The sequence below is a fragment of the Cervus canadensis genome, chromosome 29 (genome assembly GCF_019320065.1).
Source record: "Cervus canadensis isolate Bull #8, Minnesota chromosome 29, ASM1932006v1, whole genome shotgun sequence".
Lineage (NCBI taxonomy): Eukaryota > Metazoa > Chordata > Mammalia > Artiodactyla > Cervidae > Cervus > Cervus canadensis.
In genome coordinates, this window is record NC_057414.1 from 10,385,178 (window position 1) to 10,411,728 (window position 26,551).

Consider the following 26,551-nt stretch of genomic DNA (forward strand, 5'->3'; position numbering starts at 1 on the left):
GTCGTAAGGAGTCGGACATGTCTGAGTGACTGAACTGAACCGAAACTCTCTGCAGAGAGGGAAAAAATCTGGAAAAATACCCCCAAATGTTGGGAGTGTATTATATAGTAGTATTTTTCTTTGTTCTGTTTCTCCTGGTATTCATGCTTGCTTCCATTTTGACATCTATGAAAAATAAAAATAAATGCTAAAAATATTAGAAAGCTGAGTTTTCTGTACTGCAAGTTGGGAGATGTTGATGCACTTCTTAGCCTGTAACTATTATCACACTTCATTTTTTGACTATCACAATTCAGTTTTGAAATAATTCTCTTCCAGCTCCTAATCATCAGCAACTTCCCCAGTTACATGGGATCATAAGTGGTTTGTAACCAATATTGTGTATAAAAACCTGTGATGCCTTTTAGTCCAGTGGTCTCAAGGGATTGATTGTGATCATCTTCTTGTTTTGCAGATGGAAAAACTGAGAATCAGAGAGGGCTAGTGATCTCTTGGACACCTGGTCAGTAGGTAAGTGATAATGCTGAAAGTGAGCCTGAAATAAGATCTATGTCTAGTCTCCATGATTCAATCTCTGCAGGCCTGTCTCTCCAATCTTGCAATTTTTCTGATTTGTGCAATTCAAGTTAGGAAATAAGATGAGTTGGTCTGAGCCATTTGGGTATTATTTGCACTTGTGGTTTCTGTTTGTTCCCACTGTTGAGTTGGAATGTTTAATAAGTAGCTGTATGAAGGCTTCTTAAGGATCTCCTGGCCCATACTGGGAATGATAGTGATCTTGGGTGGCCTTGGCCTGCAGTGGCTTGAAGCAGGGTTTCAGTTCCTGACCAGAGATTGAGGTTGGGCCACGGCCTGAGAGCACTGAATCCTAGCCAGTAGACCAGCAGGGACAGTGGCCAGTGACAAGGCTATGGCCCATCGGCTGGGTAGAAATGAATTTCCACATGGAGATGGAAAGTAGTGAGGCAAGTAAAGTCTTTATTAGAAGGAACAGGAGGACGGTACATGTGGACAGATACACAGGCAGGCTCAGAGAGAGAGATTTGCTGAGTTGCGCCCTGGTGGTGGTTTGAATCACTTTTACGGGGCATGTCTTCCTGGTTTCCTTTGGCCCATCATTTTGCTTTGCCTGGTTCTGAGTCTGCATTTGGTATATCTCAGGATCCTCCCCTGTGTGCGTGCCCATCTCTTAACCAAGATGGATTCTAGCAAAGAGGCTTATGATCATTTGACATCACTTACTCTGAGGTGATACCCCATCTCTTTTGACCTCCCAGGAGCCTTTATGCACATGTGTAGTTGGGAAGGTCTCCTTGACCTCGAGAATGAGGAGTATGTGGTCTTTTATCTCTTATCTGGGCAGGGCCAGGCCTCCTCCATCATCTTCCTTTTATGGCGTCTCTGCTATTAAGGAGTTTTTATCCACAGGAGAGAAACTGTGCAGCCTGGAGCCCAGCCGTCTCCTGCCTCAGTAGGGTGGGTTAAAACCTGGCCCCTGCTGTGTGCCTAATGGGACATCATTGCCCCTTCTTCAACACACGCAAGAGTTTGGTTCATGGAGAACAGAGAGCCTTGCACCAGGGGCGTCAGGAGGTCGGGGTTCCTGTCGCACAGCGAGCTGCTCTGTGACCTTGAACAAGCCACTTAACTTAGGGATATATTCTTTTTTTTTTTTTTCAAACTGTTTTTCCCCAGAATGTGTGGTGCTGGCCTCTGTGCCAGGCACTGAGGATAACAAGATAAATACAACACAAGCTTTGCCCGGGAGGCACTCACAGCCCAATTTATGAGCTCCTCCATTTCCTCATTACTGTCTGATCATGAGAATTTCTAACATCTGCTTTGGAGCTTACAATCTCTAGGGCATTTTGTGATCTTCCCCGAAACACCATAAGATGGAAAGAAGTTGTTATTGCCATTTTGCCAAGGAGAAAACTACAGCTCAGAGGGTTGGCTGAGGCCATACAGTGAGTGAGGCTTAGAGCTGCCCTTGAATCTAGATATATTAGCTCCCAAGCATTTGTTTTCAGTTAACACTAAACTGCCCCACCAATGGTTTTCACGTTTGAACGGGTATTTTTTGTATACCCTGCCCCTCAGCAGGGACTAAAATGTTGGGGAGATCAGCAACCAGAGGGAACCTATGCTGGAGGAGAGATACTTCAATGCAAGGAGTACTTTGCTGCATCTAACTGGATATTCCAGAAAGCAGTGTCTTCTCTGAGAGTGAGTCAGCCTTGGACTCTGGGTCTGCTGATAATCAGAGGAAGATATGCTGCAGTGCCAGGGTCGCCTCCTTCAGGAGACTGTGATCCAGCGTATCAGAGAGAGCCCTCCATGGGCCAGAGGGGCACAGCACCCCCTCTTCTGCGGGACCGTACTGAGTGCTGTTGCCTCCCACCAAAGCTTAATGATCCTGGGAGCTTCTGCTTTTGCAGAGTTGCCTGGCCTCGGGCAAAACGTGGAGACTTGATAGGGATTAGAGGCTGTGCTGTTTGTTTGCGGGCATGGCAGCTTCTGGAGCTGGAAGCTCTTGGACCCCCTCACAGTCTGGAATTTCAAAGAGTGCGTGAAGCACCTCAGAGACCGGGCCTGCCTTTTCAGTTTTACAGTGTGTGTGTGCACTGTGAGTTGTGGCCGTCTTTGATGAAGACCTACTAGCATGTGTGTGATGTCTGGGAGGTGCAGGATTTGTGGCAAATGCGTGCGTGCCTGTGTGGGGAGTGAGGTTCATAAGGACATGTGCGCATGTGTGTGTGTGTGTGCACGTGTGTATGTGTTTAATCCCTAGGAAGCAATTCTCATATGAAAAAAAGAAAACACGGGTGTAATTTTTCAACAGGACTCAGAAATGGGCTTTTAATAAGCATCATTAAACTCTTTGATTACAAGGGGAGGCCAGCCGTTCTTTCATCCTGGCTTGGATCACACAGCTCTCCCTTGCTCTGTTCTTAGGGGTCAGATGAGAACTCCTACTATTCATACTGGTCTCTCCAAAGCGCCCCCTCCCCTCTCTTGCCCTCCCTGGCCCCTGCCCCTACACGGTGCTTTCTGATCTCTCCGCTTGGACCTCAGCACAGACAGGGCTGGTGTCAGGACTGACAGATGATAGCCGCGGGTACGCCTGGAATCTGAGCGTCCCGTGTCTCGCCCTGTCCCAGCAGGCAACTTTAGAGTCTTTGTTTAGAAGGTGCTGAGGCCAGAGATCCGGGGCCCCTTCCTTCCCCCCAGGGTCACTTATAGCCACCGCCACCCAGCAGGACTGTGAGTGCGTACAGACCCTTTCCTGCATGGATTGGGTTTCGCCTTGTCTGCCACGGGAGGATGAGAAGCGGTGCTGAAAGGCAGGTTTCTCTCTGAACTGAAAGCACTCCGCCAGGTCTCCGAAGGAAGCTGGTTCCCAGAGCGATTATCTTTCCTGAACTGAGAGCAAGGTGCTCCGTTGACAGGAAGCTCGGTAGGCTTAGCAACAGGCTTATCAGACTGTGCTGCAGAAATGTTCATTGGTGTCAACAGGTCTGGGTTTGTGCAATCCTGTTTTCCTCTGTGCACAGGCTCCGTTCTGGGACTGGTGTGTTCTGATTTGCCCTGGTCCTTCTCAGAGGCCGTGCCCCCCATAGGGTGTGGAGTTCTGCCTCAGTTGTCTTTGTTCACCTCACAGGACCCAGCCTGGGGTTCCCTGGCCTGGGGCTGAGTGTGCAGTGTTTGTGGTCCTAATAGAAGCCACTGGCTCCAGGCAGCAGACTGGTCCTGGGTGGGGTATTCCTGCCTCAGTTGATATATCAGGCCCTCATTAGAGTTCTCTTACTGCACTACCTGTTCAGTTTTTCTGTGCCTTGGTTGGTCTTGGAGGGTCTGCCCTGTCTGAATTAGTCTATCAAGTTCTTATAGGGCCTTGGGCTTCCCTGGTGGCTCAGATGGTACAGAATCTGCCTGCGGTGTGGGTAGACCTGGGTTCAGTCCCTGGGTGGGGAAGATCCCCTGGAATAGGGAATGACTACCCACTCTAGTATTCTTGCCTGAAAAATCCCATGGGCAGAGGAACCTGATGGGCTGCAGTCCATGGGGTGATAGAATCGGACGTGACTGAGCAACTATAACCACACCCCCACACACACACTGAGTTCTCACCAGCAGCTTTTTTGCAGTGGCCTACCTCTGGTCCCTAAGGCCCTGGTCATTGGCTCAAAACTGGTTTCAAACCAGACAAACCACTGGACATTAAAGTCCTGCTACACCTCCCGGGTGCGTGTGCTGCCGTGACCTTGAGGCTGACGCAGCCAGCCTTCCGGGCTGTGGCCACAGCCATCCACTGTCAGTTCTCCAAATACCCTCAGGCGTTGCTTTAAGGGACATCCGTTTTATTAAGAATCTGCTATGTGCAAAGCTCTGTGATAACATATTAGATATGTTTTTCTAATTTTATACCCATTTTCCAGATGGGATAACTAAGTTTCAAAGACATTAACATACTTGTAATGCATAAGTACTCAATGATAATGCTAGGACTTGAACCCAGGTGTTTGGATTAGAAAACAGAAAGTCTCCATTTCTGTAAAGCATATAGCATACAGTGGCTAGCAGAAAATGGTTTTCACCTATTAGTGATAGTTCTTTTAAAAGTAATTTTTTTGATAAAACATTCACTGCTTTGCACCCTAATTGATGGTTCTTCTGTGGTCCTCTCCCACTGGACTGTGAGTTTCTTGAGAATAGTAACTGGAGCCCCAGAGTCTAGCAAAGTTCAGGATTTAGAGCAACTGATCAATAAATGTTTGAATGATTAACAATAGTCAGAATACCTCCTTGTGCGGGTTGTTGGCTATGTGCCAGGTGAAGTGCCAAGTGCTCTGTATGTATATTATTTTGTTTAATTGTTAAAACAACCCTATGAGATAGACACTATTATTATAATATTCATAATAAGGAAAGTAGAGGCTTGAAGAGCTTTGGGTAGCCTTTCTAGGTCATACAGTTGCTAAGTGGCAGAGCTGGGAACGGGACCCTGGCCCACTGCCACCTGTGATGTCCTGTCTCGTCCAGATGCTCTGGTCTCCCCCGGATGTCCCAGCATCCCTCACAGCCATAGCCGATGCCCCGGGCTCCTCCAGTGACTTCCCACGAAGCTGTCACTCAAATCCAGCGCCTGTTCATCCAAATCCATGTGAACTCTCCATCCAGAAGGGGCAAGGCTGGGGAGGGGGCCACAGTCACATGCGAAAGACAGTGTGAAGAGCCACTAATAAAACAGACAAGAAAAGGGTTTCCTTCCTGGAGAGTAGACCATCTGATTTATAAGACACAAGTAGGGGCGAAGTCAACATCAAAAGGTACAAGCTTCTGAGAACAGTGGTGAAGTGTTTCAACAGCATTTTCTGGGGCCGTCTCTTAGGCTCAGCAAGGAGGCTGCGGCAGACTCATGGCAGGGGGTGAGGTCAGGCGAGGGGAAAGGCCTCGGTCCCTTGATCTCCGGGGAGGGCCTTCCCTTCTGAGACCTTCCCACAAGACCTCATGAACCGATGATTTATTTCATCATGGGGAGTTCATCTTATGCAAGGCGAAGAAATGGTACTCCGCCTTCATTGCCACAGGATAATCGACCCTTTGTGACTCTGTTCAGAGGGGAGCAGGAGCATGTGCTTTTAGTGAATGTGAAGGAGTGGGGAGAAGGATTTAGGCTGGGAAAGAAAGGCAATTGCAGCAGCCCTGGAGGCTGCCTGGGTGGGACTAGGATTCTGACTAGTCCCACTTGCCTAGGGCCCGCTTGGCGTGAATCCAGGCGTGTTCTGTGTCCTGGGACTCCAGGGAGGTCCACGGGTGCCTCATCTAAATGCTACGACAGAACCGCTGCTTTGGGAGACCACACGTGAACACTCCCTGGCCAAGAGAAAAGTAAGCAGCGTAATGGCATGGTGACACATCAGTTAAAGCCTTCGCGGACATGTCTTTGGGTGGCTGAGGGCTTCGCAGCTCTGAAGCCTGGCCCTGTGCACCCCGAAAGCAGTGGCAGTACCAGCTCTTGCAGCTAGGTCTTGAGGGAACTTGGTCTTTTCCCCACGGCAATGATTTTTAACCATGCTCTGCAGAGCCCTGGGGCTTTAGTAGAATCCTCTCTGAGACTTCCTCTGGAGACAGGCAGATGATTCCCTGTTCGCTTCTGGAAGCCTGCCTTGCTCATCCTCCTCTCTCTGTTGGCTCGTTGGACTTCCTTGTTGCCAAGACCGGTGTTCAGCTGGATGCACTCCATGACCGCGCCATTTGTTTACGGCCAACATTTGCTCTCATTGGCCATTGTGTCTGTTTGGACTGGTTGCTGTCTGTGCCATATCCATCATTAAATATTTTGAATGTCACTCCTGCTTGCAAGCGTCCCCTTTGTGCAGAGCCAGAATGCCCCATACCAGCTGCATCCCAACACAGACACATCGTGCCAGCCCCCAGCCTGTGAACCATAGGCTTCACAGAACCAAAACGGTTTTGCTCTCTTTGAGAAGTGCGTGTCTGAACTTCCTCATTCATCCTAGGGTCACAGAGCCACCTGAATGTCACCAGCCCACGTGGCCACGTGAGACTTGATGATTCATCTAACCCTGCCCACGGCCACCAGAGCAGAAGCCCTGATTTTGCTGCCATTGCAGACCTGGGAGCAGGAGCTGGGCTTTTTCATCCCAGGCCCTGGCAGATAGCAGGCTTTACTGCCTGCCTGTGGATATGATTCCCAGACTCACTCAGCTGTGCCTTTCCGAACAGGCTGCTTTCTCAAATGAGCAGGATGTGCCAACTTTTCTGGCAGAATTCCTTATGAACGTTTGTTCTTTCCTTTCCCCTTTTCTTGGGGGGGGAAAGAAAAAGGCAAAAGAAATGGCTGAAGAAACATTCAATAAAAGTGCATGCATTTGAGATGCAGGCAGACCACAATTTATATCCAGGCTCTGTTCCTGATTAGCTGTTTGACCTTGGGGAAATGGCTCAATCTTCTGGCCTCAGTTTCCTTATATGTAAGGTGGGAATGTTGGGAAAAAAAATGACAACTACATTACCATGTGCCTGGCAGAGTTGTAAGCATTTACCTAACCCCCTGAGGTAGGGAACCCTATCCTCTCCTCATCTTACAGATGAGGAAATTGAAGCACAGAGTGATGGAGTGACTTTTCCAAGGTTACACAGCTAAATGCCGAAGCCCATACTCAAACCTAGGTGGTCTGACTACAGAGCCCACGCTCCAGACTTCCCCAGCTCTCTCTCAGGGCTGTGTGAGAACCGGGTAGCTCCCAAGTAACGTGACTGGCATTGAGGATGCTCTTTTTATGAGCTAATTTTCTTCTTGTTCTGTGTCCAAGAGAAATAGAAGAAAAAAAAAATCTTTCCTTTCACTGAGTACTACTGTGTGCTGGGTACTATACTGTGTACTTTGTATTTGTTATCTTATTTAAATGTACTGTTTCCCTTTTTATTAATAATATTGTTCCAGGCGTACAGATGAGGGGACAACAGAATGAGCAGCCCTGACAGGTAGTGAGCTCCCCATCAAGGGGATGATACAAGGAACAAGGTGACCTTTGTCAGGGCTGTGGTGGGGATTCTAGCCTTGGATTTTTGGATTTTTCTTTTACATGGTACTTTTCATTGCTTGGTCCAGGATCTGATCAGTTCCCTGGGTTTTGCCAAAGTAGAAAGAGTGGATCAGAGGAAGTCCCTTGAGCTGTTTCCAGTGTTTTCTAGAAATTATACACCGACCCTAAGCGAGCAGCAGAGGCCAGTGAAGTAGTTTCTGCCTGTGTCTGGAATTTATATGTTTGGGAATTAAGAAACCCAGATTCTAATATAAGCTCTGCAATTCTTTGGAAAATCATTTAACCTCTCTGTACCTTTTGTTCAAAAGAGATATAATAACTTTAAAGTGTTTCTATGTCTAAAGAGTAACACTACATATAAGTTGAAAGTGTCATACCAATAAGATTTATTAGCATATATTGTCCCTCTTCCTGGTAACACCTTCAATCTTTAACTATTCCAAAAAGTGAGTCAAGGGAAATGCTATCTCTTCTAGGGCTAGAGCCCAGGAGGAAGAGAGGCTGAAAAATGAGAGAAATATAGCCAACTCATCATTTTTAGTTTAGAGAGCCTCCAAGCCTAAAGCAGAACCTCTAACACAGGGAAGAGAGGAAAGAATGGAGAACTTATCTTTGAGTTTCCTTGCAAACAAAGGGAAAAGGGAAAGCTGATGGATTATGTGTCCTCAGTGGCTAACACTGAGTCTTTGTTGAGGAGTAAGGAAGCACAGAGGACAAGCTATCAGCTAGGCAGACAGAGGCAGAGCTTGTCCAGGAGTGGCACATGTATAATGTATTGACTTGGCTTCTGGAACCAGACTCTGGGACAGAGATTTGTGTGCAGAAAGTTTACTGGGCTTGCCCTCGGGATCAACACCTGTCCGGGAGTAAGGGAAGTGAGACTGGATCAAAGGAGGAATTGGATGGCTTCCCTGGTGGCTCAGATGGTAAAGGATCCGCCTGCAATGGGGGAGACCTGGGCTCGATCCCTGGGTTGGGCAGATCCCCTGGAGAAGGGAACAGCTACCCACTCCAGTATTCTGGCCTGGAGAATTCCATAGACTGCACAGTCCACAGGGTCGCAAAGAGTCGGACACGGTTGAGCAACTTTCACTTTTACTTTCATGTCACAGCAGAGGCATTGGCCGATCCCCCAGGGAGCTCTGGTGCTGGGACAGTCCTTCAGTTCCCTGCACTGTGTCAAGAGGAGTTGGCCTTACTGCCCTCAGCAGCAGCAGCAACTGGGCAGGGCACCTGGGTGAGGCAGAGGTGCCCAAGGGCACCTTGGGCAGAGGACCGTTCTTGGAGAGGGACTCCACCGAGAGCTGTCAGCAGGCAGAACCAACAGTGCCCAGAGCTGGGGGACCGAGTGCCTCGTCCTGAGAGTGCCTCTGAGCAGCACATCTAAGCATCCTTTGCACATGGCGGGCAGGCTGGGCTGCCCTCTTTCCTTACATGCCACTGCACACATCACTCATTAAAACGGTTCAGATGTGGCCTCAGAACTTTTGCAGATACTGTACTCTGGATAAATGTTACCAACCAATTGGGATTGGCTTGTGAGAAGGAACCCGCGGCTCCCTTTGGCCCCTCCATCTGTAGGAGACATTCAGTGATGGTGTAGTAACGAGCCTCCAGTGTCATGATTGCTCTTTCAAGACTGGACAGTAGGCAAACCTTAGACAAGTTCCCTGACATGACTAGTGGAAAATGTGATTTTTTAAATATGTTTCCATGTTATTCCCTTTGACCCCATTCCATTTATTTGAGCTCTGCCTTCCCTGGTAGCTCAGACAGTAGAGAATCTGCCTGCCAATGCAGGAGACCCGGGTTTGATCTCTGGGCCGGGAAGATCCCCTGGAGAAGGAAATGGCAACTCACTGCAGTACTCTTGCCTGGAGAATTCCATGGACAGAGGAGCCTGGTGGGCTACAGTCCATGGGGTCACAAACAGTCAGACACGACTAAGTGACAAACACTTTCACTTTGTTTTTCTTTTATTAAATGCAGTTTTCCCCATGATTCTTTTCCTTTTCTTCTCCTTCTCTTTTTAAGTTTGTTTAAATTATGTTTTACTACATACTCCCTTGTCATCTCATCCTTTTTTATTTTGACCATCATCCACTTCAGACATCCCTCCTTCACCCAGGTCACTTGCCAGACCTGTCCATCCGATTTGCTTCTCTAGTATCCAGAACAACAATAAATGATATCCATGCTTAGCCCACAAAGAAACAGATGCTTGGAGAGGTTAAGGTATTTTTGAAGATGAGACATCTTGCAAGAGACTGGGGGAGTGCTTTATCTTAGGTCTGTTAACTCCCAAAGTCTGTGTCCTTTCTTTCTCCCCCTTTGAGATATTTGTCGAGGTGATCTCTGGATGACTCCAGGTTCTCCTATTTGAGTCTCGACTGGCTGAGAATTCTACAGACCTCAGCTGTTAATCCTGTTGGCCACTGCAGAGTGAGGGGGGCCACCCTGCACCACTGGGTGGGTGGTGACCCTTCTGCTTTCCCTGAATGGGGTAACGGTAGAGTGCGGTGGGCAGCCTGGCCCCACCAGCTGTCCTTGTCATTGAATTCTGTAGATGCTCCAATGGTGGGGAGCCTTTGGGATCATAAACTCACTGTCAGGGTCGATGGGATGGGGCTGACACTGAAGCCAACAAATGCCTTGTTGTGACTCTTGATAAATGAGACTTCAGTTGGTCCAGCTGGCCACCTGCCAAAAGCCCGGCAGCATCACTGAGGACCCACCTGGGTCTCTGCGCCGAACGCTTACGCTCTGATCTGTCGTCCGCCTTCACGGAAGGTGCATTTGGTAAAGGAAGATTTTTTTGCTTTTAACTGAGAGCTGGTTCCATCAGAACCAAAAGGCTGTGGTTAAAGAGCATCTGCCGAGGCTCCTGTTCTGTGCCAGGTATGAAGCTAAGCCCTCGGAGGTACAAAAATAAAGCCTGTGTCCCCACCCCCTCACCCTTAATATGTGGGCTGGTGTTTTTTAACGACTGTGTGAACAGAAGATGCGGGCCCCCTACCACCTCCCGATGCTGTAAGGCTACTGTGCTGTTATGGTCTGTTGCTTGATTCTGCACTCTGTCCTAGAGACTGTGACTTCTTTGAGCAGAGAGGACCTTACGATCCTCAGAGTGAGTGGAGAGACTGATCTGAGTCCTCACTCCTCTCTATGATACGGGTTTTCTGTGTGATCTTGGACTGGGCACTTGACCTCTCTGGGCCTCAGGGTTGCCTCCACGTCATTGTGGAATGTAGCCACTGTAACACCTCAGGTGTCAGGGAAGCACCTTTTGTAGTGCCCTGTACACAGTAGGCGCTTTATAATTATATCATGTTTTCCTTCCTCACCCCTACTTCCTTACTTAGCAAGATCAGTGGAGAAGTTTCACTGGACACCCATGACCTCTAGAGCAGGAGAGTTTCCTCCGGCTATGCTTCCAGTTTGCACTGGATAATCCAGGGTTGAAGGGATCTTTGGTCTCCATCTGGTACCCTTTCTCACTGCACCCCAAGGGAGCAGGGTACATCTTCACCACCTCCTACCAGCCCTGACTTGCAGAGGACTCCTTCATCTTCTCATTCTTCACCACCACCCCAATATTCCTTCTGAGTGGGATGTCACCAAGATTGCTCAGAAGAAAAGGTGGCTATGGCAAGAGGAAAGGGTCCCTGTGCCAGGAGCTGGAGCTATGGAAACAGAACACTCTTTTGCCCTCTCTAAGACTTAAGTCTTCTTGTTTATAAAATAGGTAATAATACTTCCCTTGTGGGCACTGCCTGAGGATGGCATGTGATAACACACGAGAGCAGGTTTTGAGACACACACATGATTTGTGGTTATGGATGGCGTCTTTCCTCGTGAGTTTCCACCTCTTGGTCTGGCCGTCTCACCAACAGCTCCAGTACAAGTTGCCAACTTATCTGGACTATGCAGATAACTCTCCAACAAGCTGTTTGTGGAAATCTTTACTATGACCCATCCCAAAGAACTTGTTTTAGTTATTTATGCCTATCGACATGACTAAACTCCGAGATATTTAAGAACAAGGTCTGGTCTTAATTCGTCTTAATCTCCAGGAAGTAAGAGATTGTGTCATCCCTGTTTGAAGAAATGAAAGTTGATGAACACTGGGTATCCATTACATATCCACCCTGGGCATGTACGGTCTCATGTAATCCTACAGCAACTCTAGGAGGCTGATCCTATTCCACTCTTGAGAAGAGGAAACTGAGGCCCAGAGAGGTGAAGCCACTTACTCAAGAGCACACAGCCAGTAACTAGCAGAGTAGGGATACCACCTTCAGAGCCCTAGACTCCAAGTCTAGTCCTCTCTATACTGAACTTGCTTGTTCACGCTCTCTCCTTTTCATATTTTATTGCCCAAACATCATTAAAACAACAATAACAGGAAAGAAATAAAATTACCTTCCATTTCCCCACTTGTAGCAAGTCAGCTGTTTTCCATTTTTCCGCATCCCTGCTGTCTCTTTTTTGCATATATTCTTTTTTAATAACAGCATTATTAAGATAGGATTCACATGCCATAAAATTCACCCTTTTAAGTTGTACAATTCAGTTTTTATAGAATATTTACAGGGTTGTGTAACCATCACCACTCTCTCATTTTAAAACGTTTTATTACCCCCAAAAGGAACCTCATCCTCATTAACAATCACTCCCCATTCTCTGCTCCCCCCATACCTAACCCCTGGCAACAGTTAATCTACTTTCTCTCTCTAGCCATTGCCTATTATAGACACTTATATAAGTAGAACCATATAATATGTTGTCTTTGTGCCTGGTTGATTGTACTTAGCATGCCATTTTCAAGATTCATCCATGTTCCAGTACTATATACTTTTCTATGGCTAATAATACACCACACACACACACACACACACACACCTCATTTTGTTTATTTGTCAGTTGATGGATATTTGGGTTATTTCTACTTTTTTGCTATTATAAGTAATGCTGCTATGAACATTTGTGTACAAATTTTTGTGTAACCATATATTTTTAGCTCTTTGGGTTACATGCTGTAAATCACATTGCTAGGTCATACTCTATGAGAAGTGCATTCAGGAAATGCCAGTCCATTTTCAAAAGTAACTACACCATTTTATAATCCCACCAGCAATGTATGAAGTTCCCGATTTTTTCACATCCTTTCCAACCCTTTTTTTTTTTTTTTTTCCTTTCCAACCCTTTTCATTCTCTCTCTTTTTTTAGCCATCCTCCTGGATTTGAAGTGATATCTCATTGTGCTTGATTTATGGACTCTCGTTTCTGTTTGATTAATCTCTGTATCTATTCTGATGCCAATATCAACCTTTGATGCTTTGATTACTGTAACTTCAGAGTAAGTTTTGAAATTTTAGAAAGTGTATGTCCTTCAACTGTGTTCTTTTTAAAAACTACTTTGGATATTCTGTGTCTCTTGCATTTGTATATGAATTTTAGAATCCACTTGTCAATTTTTTTTTTTTTAAGTTACCTGGGTTTTCAATAGGGAATGCATTGAATCTGTAAATCAGTTTGGGAATATTGCCATCTAAATGATATTGATAGCTCAGGCAGTAAGGAATCTGCCTGCAATGCGGAGGAGCCAGGTTCAAAGACCTGGGTTCAGTCCCTAGGTTGGGAAGATACCCTCGAGGAGGGCATAGTAACCCACTCCAGTATTCTTGCCTGGAGAATCCCATGGACAGAGGAGCCTGGTGGGTTACAATTCCTAGGGTTGCAAAGAGACATGACTGAAGCGACTTAGCACACACACGCCATCTAAATGATATCAAGTCTTCCAATTCATAAACGTGGTATATCTCTCCTTTTCTGTGATATTTTATAATATTCAATATTATTATGCATATGACATATAAAGAATTCTTGCACTTAATAAGAAGTCTTTAACTTTAAAAAATGTATTCCTAACTATTTTATTCTTTTTGATGTTGTTTCAAATAGAATTATTTTCTTGATTTCGCTTTTTGACTGCCCATAGCTAGTATATAGAAAACAAATGATTTTTGTACATTGATCTTATATCCTGCAAAAAGAACTTGTTTACTAGTTCTAACAGTTATTGTGCATTTATTAGGATTTTCTATATATAATATTTTGTCATCTATAAGTAGAGAGAGTTTTATTTTTTCCCTTCCCTAAACTGGATGCTTTTTTTTCCCCTTTTTCTTGACTAATTTTCCTGACTAGAACCTCCAGTACAATGTTGAATAGAAGTGGTGAGAGTGTGTACCTTGTCTTGTTTCTAATCTGAGGGGAAATGTTTTCAACCTTTCACCGGTAGGTATGATACTCTGCAAGATCTTCAAAGATAGTCTTTGTCAAGTTGAAGATTCCTTGTATTCATTGTCTTGTACTTTTGTCATGAAAGGCTGCTGGATTTTGCCAAATGCTTTTCTGTGTCTATTGACAGGATTGTGAGATTTTTCTCCTTTATTCTCTGAATGTGGTGTATTACACTGATTGGTTTTATATGTTAAGCCAACTTTGCATTCTTAGGAAAACCCCACTTGATTATAGTGTATAATCGTTTTCATATTTGTTGAGTTCAGTTCACTGGTACTTTATTGAGGAATCTTATGTCTATAATCATAGTTTGGTTTTGTTTCTCTTTTTCCTTGTGGTATCTTTGACTGATTTTGGTGTCAGAGTCATGCTGACCTCATAAAATGAGTTGAGAAAGGCTCATCATTCTGTGTTTTCCAAGAGTTGATGCAGGATTTGTGTTAATCTTGCATCTTTTTTTTTAAAGAAGTTTAAAAAGTCATGATGAGGACAAAACTTACGACAGCTCACAGTTATGCCTTATCGTGTTGGATAAGTCTGTGACCCCAGAAACTTGATGTTAGTTGAAAGCCTGAAAATTTCCCTATGAGTAGGAGAGTGGGTCTCCTGTCATTATGTCAGCCAAGGCAGTCAGTGGGAAATGGGTGGACAGATAGACATGGCTCCTGCCTTTTTCTTTTTCTTTACTGTCTGAAACATTTCTGCACAAATGGCTGGATGAATACACCACTGAAGCAAAAGCTTCTCCTCTGAAACAGCAGATTGGTCTCTTGACCACATGCTGAACAAGACCTATGCTTATACCATTATCTCCCCTGGAACCCACCTTTGTCCTCCTAGAAAATCAAAATGTCCACACATATATTATTAATACCTTGGCATCCATGGTAACAAAAGAGTTGAGTGTTTATTTCTGTTGCTTTTTAAGATTTGAAAGTGAGGAAAGACTACTCCTGATTGAAATTGCTTGGGACAAGAAACAAGAGTTTGAGACTTTACTATGTTGTAGGACAGATAATGATGCTGTTCAATCCCTGAGCTTTTCTAAAGATAAGACACTTTGAATGTTGGTCATTCAGTCATGCCTTCAGTCACTTCATTAATTCATTCAGCAATTCCATATTGAGCTCCTTTTCAATGCCAGGCCCTGTGCTGAATTGTCAGGACACACAGATGGGAATGAATTTCGATTCCAGGGGAATACCCAGTCTGGTGGGAAAGGTCAGACTCTAAGCAAGCAGTTACTACCATGCAAGATCATGATAATTGCAGAAGCATAAAAGAAGGTCACAGGAATGTAGAGGATGAAGACACCAGGGGTGTAGAGTGTCAGAGGAGATATGGTCCACAGGAAGCTGGCAGGATGTGTAGGAGCTGGCCTGGTGCAGGCCCAGGGAGAACCAGGAGGTCACTGAGAGCAGTGTCTCCCCTTTCAGAGTCATTCACCAGGGCTCAAAGGAACAGCACTGAAAAATGACTTGGAGAGACCCCAGGAGGCAAATCCCAAATCCAAAATGCTTGTGTGCTTTTTGAAGAAGTTGCACTTTATCCTGGAATGGGAAAGGTCTTAATGACTCTGGACCTTTTCTACACAGCAGGCCACGAGTGCCAGAGAAGCAGAGCTGAAACTGCATCTGATAGGAGCAGAAGGGTCTAGACCTTGGAGAACTGTCCCTGAATGGAAAGAATGCAGGTCTCCTAGAGTCTTTCATCCAGCATCCCCCACGTCCTAGACTTTCTCTTCCCTTCCATGGCCCTAGAAGAACTGTCCCAGCTCACTAGGAGGTCAGACTCAAAATTATTCAATTCTGATCCTGACTCTTATCTCCAAGCTGGGGTGGATAATACTAAATCACATCACGCTTATTGGTAAAATAGGGACATTGATGCCTCCTTCCTATGGTTGTTGTGACAGTGAAATGAAATAAAGGGCTTCTAAACATCCTCAGAAATCTCCACTGCAGGCTAGACCAAAGATGTGCCAGTCTGTTATGAAAGTAAGAGCAACATTGTTGAGTGCTCACAGGCCTAGGTTCAGATTCCAGTGCACTCTCTGGCTGCTTGACCCTGGACAAATTATCTAACTCTATGAACCTCTACTTCCTCCTCTGTGAAATAAAAATAATCACAGTACCTCTCTTTTGGGATTGTCTTGAGAAGGATGTAACAGCCTGTGGTGACATCCCCAGGCACATCAAAGGTGCTGAAGAATTGCCTTTTGAATCTGAATGTGAACAGGAAGCTCTGCTCCTCCTGGAGGCTCCTGGAGGGCTGGGCACACATCTCCCTCTTGGCTCTGCGTGCAGAGCCTAATATAAAACTGTGCTCAGCATCTAAAGACACTCCAGTGTTTCTGCAGGTGAATTTACTTCCTCCTCTCAATACAGGTTTCTGTCCAATTGAAAAAAGAACTGACTGTGACCTTTAGGAAATACAACTAAATCGATAAAGAAAAGGGATTTTTAAATCATCTCATTTTATATATTTATTTTGCTGAGTGGACTAAACAGGTATTGGTCCTTAAGGGACCAACTGCTTCCTTAAGGGAGGAGAAAGAGCTCGCAGCTCTTGCTTCCACGGACCTGGTGTGGCTGCCCCAGTTTCTCCAGGCAAACGGCAGAGCAGTATCTCTTGTGCATTGAAGAGTTAGGAAGTTTAACCTGAGAGAGATGTGCCCTTAATGATGTTTCCTACCCAGGGGCCTCTGGAGAAGAGAGCTTTGGGAAAGTTAAGTGGGACAGGAGGCTGCAGGAGCCACCTGCCAAGGGGCAAGGGTGTGGCGCGATGGGAATTACAGCCTCGACTGTGACCCGGGGGAAGGCACGTGTGGTTGCAGGAGCCCGAGAAGCTGGCTGAGTACAGTCTGTGCCCTAGACTCACTTCTATCTCCAGTCTGGAATCCATACTTGGCATTCCCTGCTTCTTCTGTCCCCCACCCCCAGATGAGGCAGAGGCTAGCTACGGGCCTCAAAAAAGCCCATAATCAAGCCTGGCAGCAATGGTACCCACCCCCCTGAGAACCCAGCAGCGTCACTTACTGAGTGCCGGGCTCTGGGACGAGGGAGATAGGGCTCCCCCTCCTCCACCCAGAATTGCTCACTGCTGGGGGTCAGCTGCAAGAGGCTGAAGGAATGTCTTCAGGGTCCCTGTGGGGAATGCAGTGAATCTGTGCAGAGGAAGAGGGAGGGGTGGGGAAGGACGGTGAAAGCCGTGGCAGAGCAGGGGAGATTTGATGTGCAGTCTTGAAGGATGAGCGTTCACCAGACAGAGAAGGAAGTGGAGGGTATTCTTGGAGGAGGGGAAGTTTGCACAAAGGCTCTGAGACCTGATGGACCTGGAGAAATGGAGAGAAGTTCGTTGGAACAGGAGCAGTGAGTGAAGGGTAGACATGCTGTGGAGGACAGTTCTGCCTGGTTAGGAAGCATCCTGTGGGCTGGACTGTAATGAACTTGGGCTTGAGTCTCTGGGAAGTGGGGAGGTGAGGTATATTGACCATGCGAGGACAGCCTGAAATAGCCCTGAAGTTATACGCTAATCATCTATGAAGCACTACCCACACATCTATGAAGTGCCCCCACCTTGCTGGGCTCGGGATCTAAGAACAGAAACAGACTTGGGCTGAGGAGGTTCATTCTCTGTCTTCCTGCCCGCTGCTGTCTCTTAACACCATCTGATCGTAGCCCCTGTCCCACTCACAAGATGTTATGCATCTTCAAATCTGTCCTTCATCTTCTGCCTGGAGCACTCACTCCAAGATCTTCTGGCCAGAGGTGAGGAGGAAAAACTTTGAAAACGAACCTGCTGAGACTTTGGAGGGGTGGGGGGTTGCCTCTGGAGCTGATGCCTAGAAGGGAGTCTTCAGCCTGGAGGGACCATCCTCCCTTGTCCCAGTAACAAGGTCTCCGGACCCTTGCAGGGCTGAGCCGCAGTTGAGTGCCTGTGTGTCTGGGAACTCTGCGGGTGGAGATGCGTGTGCACGTGTCTGCCCTGGGGGCGTGTGTGTCTGGGCCCCCATAGGTGCTTGCTGGATGCATCTGTGTTCCTGGACCCCGTGCGCCTGTCTGGGTCCATGAATGTTGGCAAGCCTGTGCGATTTCCCTTCAGGCTCTGTTTGTTTCCGTGAGGATGCGGAGCCCCTGTCTCACCTCGGAAACAATCCTGTTGTTTGTGATTTCCCGATGGTGACAGTGTCACCGCGCCTGCCTGTCACTTGTGAGCACACACGCGCACACACAGCCAGCAGCTGGTTCTGGGGATCCCTGAGAGACTGCCATGGGCTACTCGAGTGACTCACTAATGGGCTTCCTTCCTTCCTCGGAGAAGCGGGTCCAGGAAACGTCTCTGGAAATTAAATTTCAGTATTGGTTTAACTTCAGTAAAATACAACAAAGATGAAGTGGCAAGGATTTGGGAACTTCCTCTAACTCCGCTAGGTGGAAAAGCTTCTCCAGAATCGGAGTTTGGGAAGAGAATCCTTCCATGAGGTTCTGGGCAGCTTTCAAGCAGGTCCTGGTTTTGGTCCTGAGCCTTCCATCAAAATGCTGACAGTGAGACCAAGCACCCTAAAGGGTGCATTTCTGCAGGTGCCAGAGAATTATCCAGCGGTTATGAGTCAGTTTGTCCCACCATTCTCATTTTACCAGTGGAGACAGGCGCTTATACTAGAAACTTTGTTTCTAGCCTCAGCCATCTTCACAGACTCCTTTCTTAGTGAATGGCATTTCCATCCTCTCAGGCAACACCAGCTCCTAAGTCTCCCTGCTTTAAACCCTCGCTGTAACAAGGTGAGAAAAGAAGTAATTGAACGAAATCAATACCTACTGTTCCCCCACCCACATGTTACGGTCACTCATGCACTCTCTCCAATCTGCCTTTTCTGTTTCTCTTCTCTGAGTGTGTCTGAGATGCCAAGAGGACCTCATTTCTGTTAACACTGGCTGAGACAGAGTTTGCTTTTATTGGTCTCTTTTACTTTGTTGAGAGGCATCGCTAGACAGTGAGCTGAAGTCTTGTAGGAAGGTGTTTTTGGGGGCCTCCTGGTCAATAACATATTCAGTTTGCCCTTGGCCCCCACCTCATCCCCCTGCCCCCCCCCGCCCCCCCCGCCACTTGCTCTTTTCAGACTGCATTTCTCAGCAGGAATGGTGATAGTTCAGTTCAGTTCAGTTTGGTCGCTCAGTCATGTCCGACTCTATGCAACCCCATGAACCACAGCTCACCAGGCCTCCCTGTCCATCACAACTCCCAGAGTTTACCCAAACTCATGTCCATTGAATCGGTGATGCCATCCAACCATCTCATCCTCTGTCGTCCCCTTCTCCTCCTGCCCTCAATCTTTCCCAGCATCAGGGTCTTTTCCAATGAGTTAGCTGTTCGCATCAGGTGGCCAAAGTATTGGAGTTTCAGCTTCAACATCGGTCCTTCCAATGAACACCCAGGACTGATCTCCTTTAGGATGTACTGGTTGGATCTCCTTGCAGTCCAAGGGACTCTCAAGAGTCTTCTCCAACACCACAGTTCAAAAGCATCAATTCTTCGGCTCTCAGCTTTCTTTATATTCCAACTCTCACATCCATACATGACTACTGGAAAAACCATAGTCTTGACTAGATTGACCTTTGTTGACAAAGTAATGTCTCTGCTTTTTAATATGCTGTCTAGGTTGGTCATAACTTTCCTTTTAAGGAATAAGTATCTTTTAATTTCATGGCTGTAGTCACCATCTGCAGTGATTTTGGAGCCCCCCAAAATAAAGTCAGCCACTGTTTCTACTGTTTCCCCATCTATTTGCCATGAAGTGATGGGACGAGATGCCATGATCTTAATTTTCTGAATGTTGAGCTTTAAGCCAACTTTTTCACTCTCCTCTTTCACTTTCATCAAAAGGCTCTTCAGTTCTTCTTCACTTTCTGCCATAAGGGTGCTGTCATCTGCATATCTAACATTATGATATTTCTCCCGGCAATCTTGATTCCAGCTTGTGCTTCCTCCAGCCCAGCATTTCTCATGATGTACTCTGCATATAAGTTAAATAAGCAGGTGACAATATACAGCCTTGACATACTCCCTTTCCCATTTGGAACCAGTCTGTTGTTCTATGTCCAGTTCTAACTGTTGCTTCCTGACCTGCATACAGATTTCTCAAGAGGCAGGTCAGGTGGTCTGTTATTCCTATAGCTTTCAGAATTTTCCACAGTTTATTATGATCCACAGAGTCAAAGGCTTTGGCATAGTCAATAAGGCAGAAATAGATGTTTTTCTGGAACTCTCTTGCTTTTTCGATGATCCAGCGGATGTTGGCAATTTGATCTCTGGTTCCTCTGCCTTTTCTAAAACCATCTGGAAGTTCACAGTTCACTAAATTTAGTATTGCCAAAGCCTGGCTTGGAGAATTTTGAGCATTACTTTGCTAATGTGTGAGATGAGTGCAATTGTGTGGTAGTTTGAGCATTCTTTGGCATTGCCTTTCTTTGGGATTAGAATGAAAATGGGCCATCAAAGTAAAGAAGACCCTCTTCCCTGCCATGAAATGCAACACAGACTCCAAAGGCCAGGACTTAGCCTTTGGTGTCCCTTTCCTGGCACCCCACTTTTCCAGACCGGAAGCTGAGGTTCAGAGAGGTTTGACCAGTTACTCCAGGTTGGCCTAATGGAAGCAGTCCTAGAGTTCAAGTCCCTTGACTCCAAAGTCAGTGATCTACTTATCTGACCCCAATTACAGACCACACAAAGGGAGCCAACCATACTATTTTCAAATTCTGGCAGTGTTGAAGCCAGTAGCCCTGACAGTGTGATCAAAAGCCCAGGCTTTGCAGTTCCCAAGACCCGGGTTCACATCTCGTCTTTATGTTGACCAGCTGTTATTCACTGGGCCAGTTACTGCCTCTTCTTTGAGCCTCAATGCCCTTATCTGTAAGATCGGGACAACGGCCGTTCTACCCTCTCATAGGGCTGTTGTAAAGAGTCGAGGAGATGCCGTGGTTGCAGTCCTTAGCGGTGTCCCTGGCTCAGGGTAAATGATCAACAATTGTTAGTGCCCCCTCCATCTGGAAGCTGACAAATTCAATTAACCAGAACCGCCCCCCACCCCTGCTTCCCAAGCCTCCCTGTTCAGAGACTCATAAATCTTGTGTTGGAACAGATCTCCATAAATCATCTGGCGCGGCCCCCAGTTACTGCAGCCCTCGCTGTATTTGGCTCAGTGTGGTCCCCAGTCTTTTGCTGGCTCAGCCTGCCTTACTGTAAGCAGCAGAATTCCCACCAGCGCAGCCAAAAAAAAAAGGGAATAATGCTATCAGTGGATTCCACAAACGTGCTAATATTAGCTGGGCCGGAGGAGAGGGGATGTGCCTATATTTAGAATCTGTGTCTTCAGCCCTTTCCTGAAGCAGCAGAAGTTGGGGGGGATGGAAGAGAGGAGTGTTTGCAGCCAGCTGACCCCACGAGGCAGGCAGAGCCGCAGTGCTGGTTCTCCCTTCATCTCTCCTTGGGAAGTGCGGGGAGCAGGGAAGAGGGCTGGTGGGGAAGGAGGGTGACCCGAGAGGGTGCCCCACGGAGCAGCATGAAGTGTGATACTGAGGTCCCATCAGGAGCCAGCGTGGTTGGAACTGGGCCGTGGAGTCAGACGTGCATGGTCTGTAGCCTGCTAGTCTCAGAGGGTGTCAGGGAGGGATTCTCCTGGCCTGATCCTCCTAGAGATGGGAGGACCCAGGTGTGCCAGGGCGCTGGGCTTGGACCAGCGGAGAGCTTCAGAGACTGCAGAATCTGATACGTCCCTTCGCACAGCCTCCTCCCACAGAGGGTCTGCCTTCGCCGTCTCTGCCTCATAAACTCATCTCAGGGCTTTGCTCCAGTCCTTTTCCTGTAAACACGTTCTCCTCCCCGGAAGCCCTGCCAGCCCCTGGAGCGCTTGTGTGAGAATGAGGAAAAGACACATTTTCTCCAGACAGACACAGCCCTGCACCAGGGCACACAGCTGGGAGGGCAGAGTGGGAGCCAGGTTTCGGGTCTCATTCGCTTCGGGGTGGACGCCCTTGTGCAGGGCACAACCTGACTAACCACACGTGGCCACCCTGACACTCCTCCTGCACACGGGTGTGCGTCCCCATGTGTGCCGTGCACAGCCTGACCTATCTTGCCACCGTGCTCTGTGACCAAATGGGGGCCATAACAGGGGACTTGAGCCTTGGCAGGTGAGTAAAATGGCCAGACTAGCGGGATGATCCCCAGCAAGGAGCTTCCTTACACAGGGTCTCAGTTTTCTCATCCTTCCAATGTGGCAGGTAAACTAGATGATCTCCAGGCCTCTTTCAGCTTTGCAGTCTGTGTTTCTGCTCATTTTTAGGTGGCATAGTGACGGTATAATCAGAAAAGCATGTGTGCTCTGCCCTTCCCCCAAATAAAAGCCACATGATCCAGGGAAACAGAAGTTACTTTTGATTTATTCACTGTCTGGCTTCCCTGCCATTTGCTCCCTTCTGCTGGAGTCTTAGGCTGGACCAGAAGGCCTGTCTGTGCGGGGTGCTGAGGCTTACCTGCCACCCAGGGAACACCAGCCTCAAATCTTTATTTTCCCTCCGGCTGTTTCTGCAGCTGTGGTGCTGGGATGGGCCCAGGTCTGGAAGGTTCACCCAATAAGCCCCGGGGAAACTTTTTAAGTCTGCAGCCATTTCTGTGCAGATTTCCTAGTATCACATCACCATCTTGAAATAGTTACCAGACTGCATTTTCTATCTTCCTTTCTCCATCTTGGAGAGATAGGTAAGAACCGGAGAAGGCCTGGGGGATGGAGGCAGGCCAGCAGGAGAAGAAAGCTCAGGGTGTGAGTACCTGCTTGGCAGAGCTGTGTTTCTGTCGATGGGTTTTGCTTGTTTGTAAGCTATGGGGCAGCAGCGTCCTCTGCACCTGCAGAGGGCAAAGCAGAGAGCCGGCCTGGGCACAGACGCACACGTGCCTCATGTTGCCTGGGGGCCTTCTGTGCACAGACATAACTAGAGAGCAGCCAGACTTTCCAGGTGATATGTTTGCATGTGGTTTGTGACTGAGAGGCTGAGGCATCAAAAAAAAAAAAAAATGAAAGGATTGCAAGCATACACACATACACAGACACACAAATACACGGCTCACCCGTAACCTGCAGCTTCAAACTTCCTGGGTCATTGTTTGTTCCCGCAAATAGATTGTAATGGCAATTTTTAGAAGCAGAGAATGTCGAGGCTGGAAGCAAGGTACCAGATTATTGAGTCTGGTGGATTCCAAACTTTTATTAGCCACCTAAGCCTCTCTTCATAAGGTATTTTATAGGGACCCACAATGTATCAGGCTCCCTGGTGGCTCAGAGGGTAAACAGTCTGCCTGCAATGCAGGAGACCTGAGTTCAATGGCATGGCAAACCACTCCAGTATTCTTGCCTGGAAAATCCCATGGACAGAGGGCTACAGTCCATGGGTCACAAAGAGTGGGACTCAACTGAGTGACTGACACACACACAACATATGAAATAGAGGAAAGCAGGATAAAGTAGGGAGAAAGGAGATGGGAGGGCTCTAGACCCCCTTGAGAATGGGAAGAAAGACACTGGGTTCTCCCAGCTCCAGAGGGAAGTACTCTGGGCCAAGCTCACATCCACATGAATGGTGGGACCTAGAATGAACCCACAGCAAACCATGGGGAAGGTCATCACCGCTGAACTAAGATGAAAATACCGCTTTCCTCTGTGATCCAAAACCAGCGTCTTTCTACTCCATCAGGCTGCCACTCTCACATGGTTAGGCTTTTGCTCCCGTAATTTACAGCAGAATCATCGAATGCCACAGCTGCAAGTGCCAGCTCAGTGGTTCGTAATCTCTCCTCTGCCAGTTCTGGGGTTTCAGCAGAGGATGGGAGGGCAGGTGGGTGGGATGGGCGGCCCGGGGAGCCCTGCCCTCCACACTTGGCCAGACTAACTCCCCTGTTACCTGATTTCCAGAGACAGACTCTGGAAAAATATGATGGGGATAGATGGAGCTTCTTTAAACAAAGAGAAGGCCAGAGAAATTCTCCTAAAGTCTCAACTTCCTCAGATGAGGAAGTCAGCAACCTGACTTAGTTGACGCCGTGGAAAGAGGCTTAACTTTCAAAGGCAAGGAATTAAGGGAGCAAAACCCCTGTATCTTCAATCTGCAGGAGGAGCGTTTGTCATCCACCCTAGCCTCGGCGAGCCTGGGAGAGCAAAAGGCTGATGCCTCCTGCGAAAGACCCTCTTGGGGATTAAAGAGCAAATCCGGTCCCACATGGCCAGCGGCACCCTCCTGGTTTTTGTCCTCTGCCCCTCTACCAGTTAGACACTGCCATTTGACCTGTCAGTTTCAAGCACTGTTGACCTCAGGTGACTCCCCACTCCTAAACACACACTAGGGTCCCCCTTCTGACAACACCTCCAGTTTACCACACCTGGCCATCTCAGCCCCATGGACCCTTCACCTTTCTCCCTGCCCACAAGAATACTGAGGCCTGCAGAGGCTGTCGAGGGGGGAGGCAAGCGATCTTTCTTCTGTTCCACTGGACATTGGAATGAGCAGAGCTGTGCAAACCCCTAGCTCTGCCAGTCTGCAGCCCCTGGAGAACAAAGGTCTGCTCCTGTCTCGGATCTTTGCAGGGGTCTCCTTAACCTGTTGTTTGCACGGTTTGTTCCTGACATTAAATCTAATAAGCTCAGCATCTGGTGGTTTGATCCTGAGCTTGTTTGGGAAGGTTAGGCCTTTACAGGACATTAACAAGATGCTTGGGGAGCTCGTCTCAGCCTCAGGAGCCCTAGCTGGGCATGCTTGCAGGGTAATTTACCCTCTCTGAGCTACCCTTTCTTCCTTTTAAAATTGAGAAGTATAAAGAAGACTGTTTTGCGGAGGAATTAAAATAATAGCGGCACTCAGTAAAAAGCCATTCCTCACCCTCAAGTAAAGCCCAAGTCTCACAACTCCATGTAATTTGACACAAATCAGAGCTTGGCGTCTTCTGCCTCAGAGTTCTGTCTGCCACGGTACTCTCCAGGGGCAGAGGGAAGCTTTGACCATATGTCCTCGATGTAAAGACACTTGCAGTTTAACATTTTACCATCTCTGAAATTGAGATGCATATTACAGAGGCATGTCAGAGTTTAACTGGCCTTGTGGTTGAGGTTTGTCTCCCTGCTTTCTTAGTGGCTCATTTAGTAATGATGTGTCTCATGACCAGAGCAGTTGTGATTGATAGCATCTTTGGTGTGATGAAACTGGGTGTTAGGTTCTGGTGTCATGTTCCTGGTGCCAGTCTAGACCGGTTTACCTCAGTTGCTTAATCTGTGCAACAGCCTTGCAAGGTAGGGTAGAAGAACGCTCCAAGCAAGCGTCCTCAAAGCAGTGTGTGACTCTCTCCACTTTACAGATGGAAATGTTGAGGCTTCAAGAGGTGAAGGGACTTGGCCAGGATACAGGTTTGTTATTAATAAGTTGTGGAATCAGAATTTGAGCTGAGGACTGCCTGACTCTAAGATCTGTGGATAGGTTGGTAGGTGTATAGAAAGGAAAATCTAGTTTCTTTTGTTGTTAATTTATTTCGTTCAAGTATAGGTGATATACAATGTTGTGTTAATTTCTACTGCACAGCAGAGTGATTCAGTTATACATATATGTGCATAAACATATATAGTTCATTTTTTTTCCATTTTAGTTTATTATGAGATATTGAATATAGTTCCCTGTTCTATACAGTAGGATCTTATTATTTATCCATTCTACATATAATAGTTGACATCTGATAATCCCAAACTCCTAACCCAGCCCTTCCCTACCTGCCTTTAGTGACCGCAAGTCTGTTCTCTATGTCTGTGAGTCTGTTTCTGTTTCATAGATAAGTTCACTTGTGTCATATTTTAGTTTCCACATATAAAAAATATCATGTAGTATTTGTTGCTCTCTTTCTGACTTACTTCAGTTAGTGTGATCATCTCTAGGTTCATTCATGTTGCTGCAGATAGCATTCTTTCATTCTTTTTATGACTGAGTAGTATTCCATGTGTATATGTATGTGCATACACACAAACATGTACCCACAGCATCTTTACCCATTCATCTGTTGATGGACATTTAGGTTATTTCCACATCTTGGCTGTTGTGAATAATGCTACTAGAAACATAGAGATGCATATATTAAAAGCTGGTTTCTTTTTGCTTCTTAGGACCATCCTTGAGTGGATCCATGTCCAGGGTCTGGAGAGTGCTTTATTTTAAAAAGCAAAATCACTTACATTTACTGGGTGCCTGTTATGAACACACACAGCCTAGGCATCAGAGGTTCAGTGGTAAACAAAATATATGCGGAGCTTAAAGTCCAAGAAATCTGAGCAAGTGCAAACCATTTTAATGGGATTTTACAGAATGCTGTAGAAGCATGTAGAAGGGGCCCTTACCCTCGGCTAATGAAGCCATGGGGAACTTCTTGGAAGAAGTGATCTGATTTGAAAGTTAGCCCAGCAAAGTGAGTTGGGACTAGTGGGGGGCATGTTCCAGGCAAAAGGAAGAGTATGTGAGATGAGGCCAGAGAATGCGTGGCCTGTTGGAGAAGCTGAAAAGATATCTAGATCTCCACTATCTAGTAGCCACTGAAACTGTTGAGTACTTGAAATGTGGGTAATCTGAACTGAGATGCACTGTAAG

General features: G+C 46.9%; 1 protein-coding gene across 9 annotated transcripts in view; it reads left to right on the plus strand.

The window, feature by feature from the left end:
• The window catches only part of TENM4 (teneurin transmembrane protein 4), an 816,614-nt gene that overhangs the window by 166,897 nt on the left and 623,166 nt on the right, over positions 1–26,551 (plus strand). For 8 of the 9 annotated variants that reach the window (XM_043452828.1, XM_043452823.1, XM_043452819.1 and 5 more), the window contains exon 2: positions 455–510. The exons of the other annotated variant lie outside the window; for it this stretch is intronic. The gene's annotated coding sequence lies outside the window, so the exon portion shown is untranslated. The remainder of the gene's footprint in view (positions 1–454; positions 511–26,551) is intronic. 9 annotated transcript variants of the gene reach the window in all.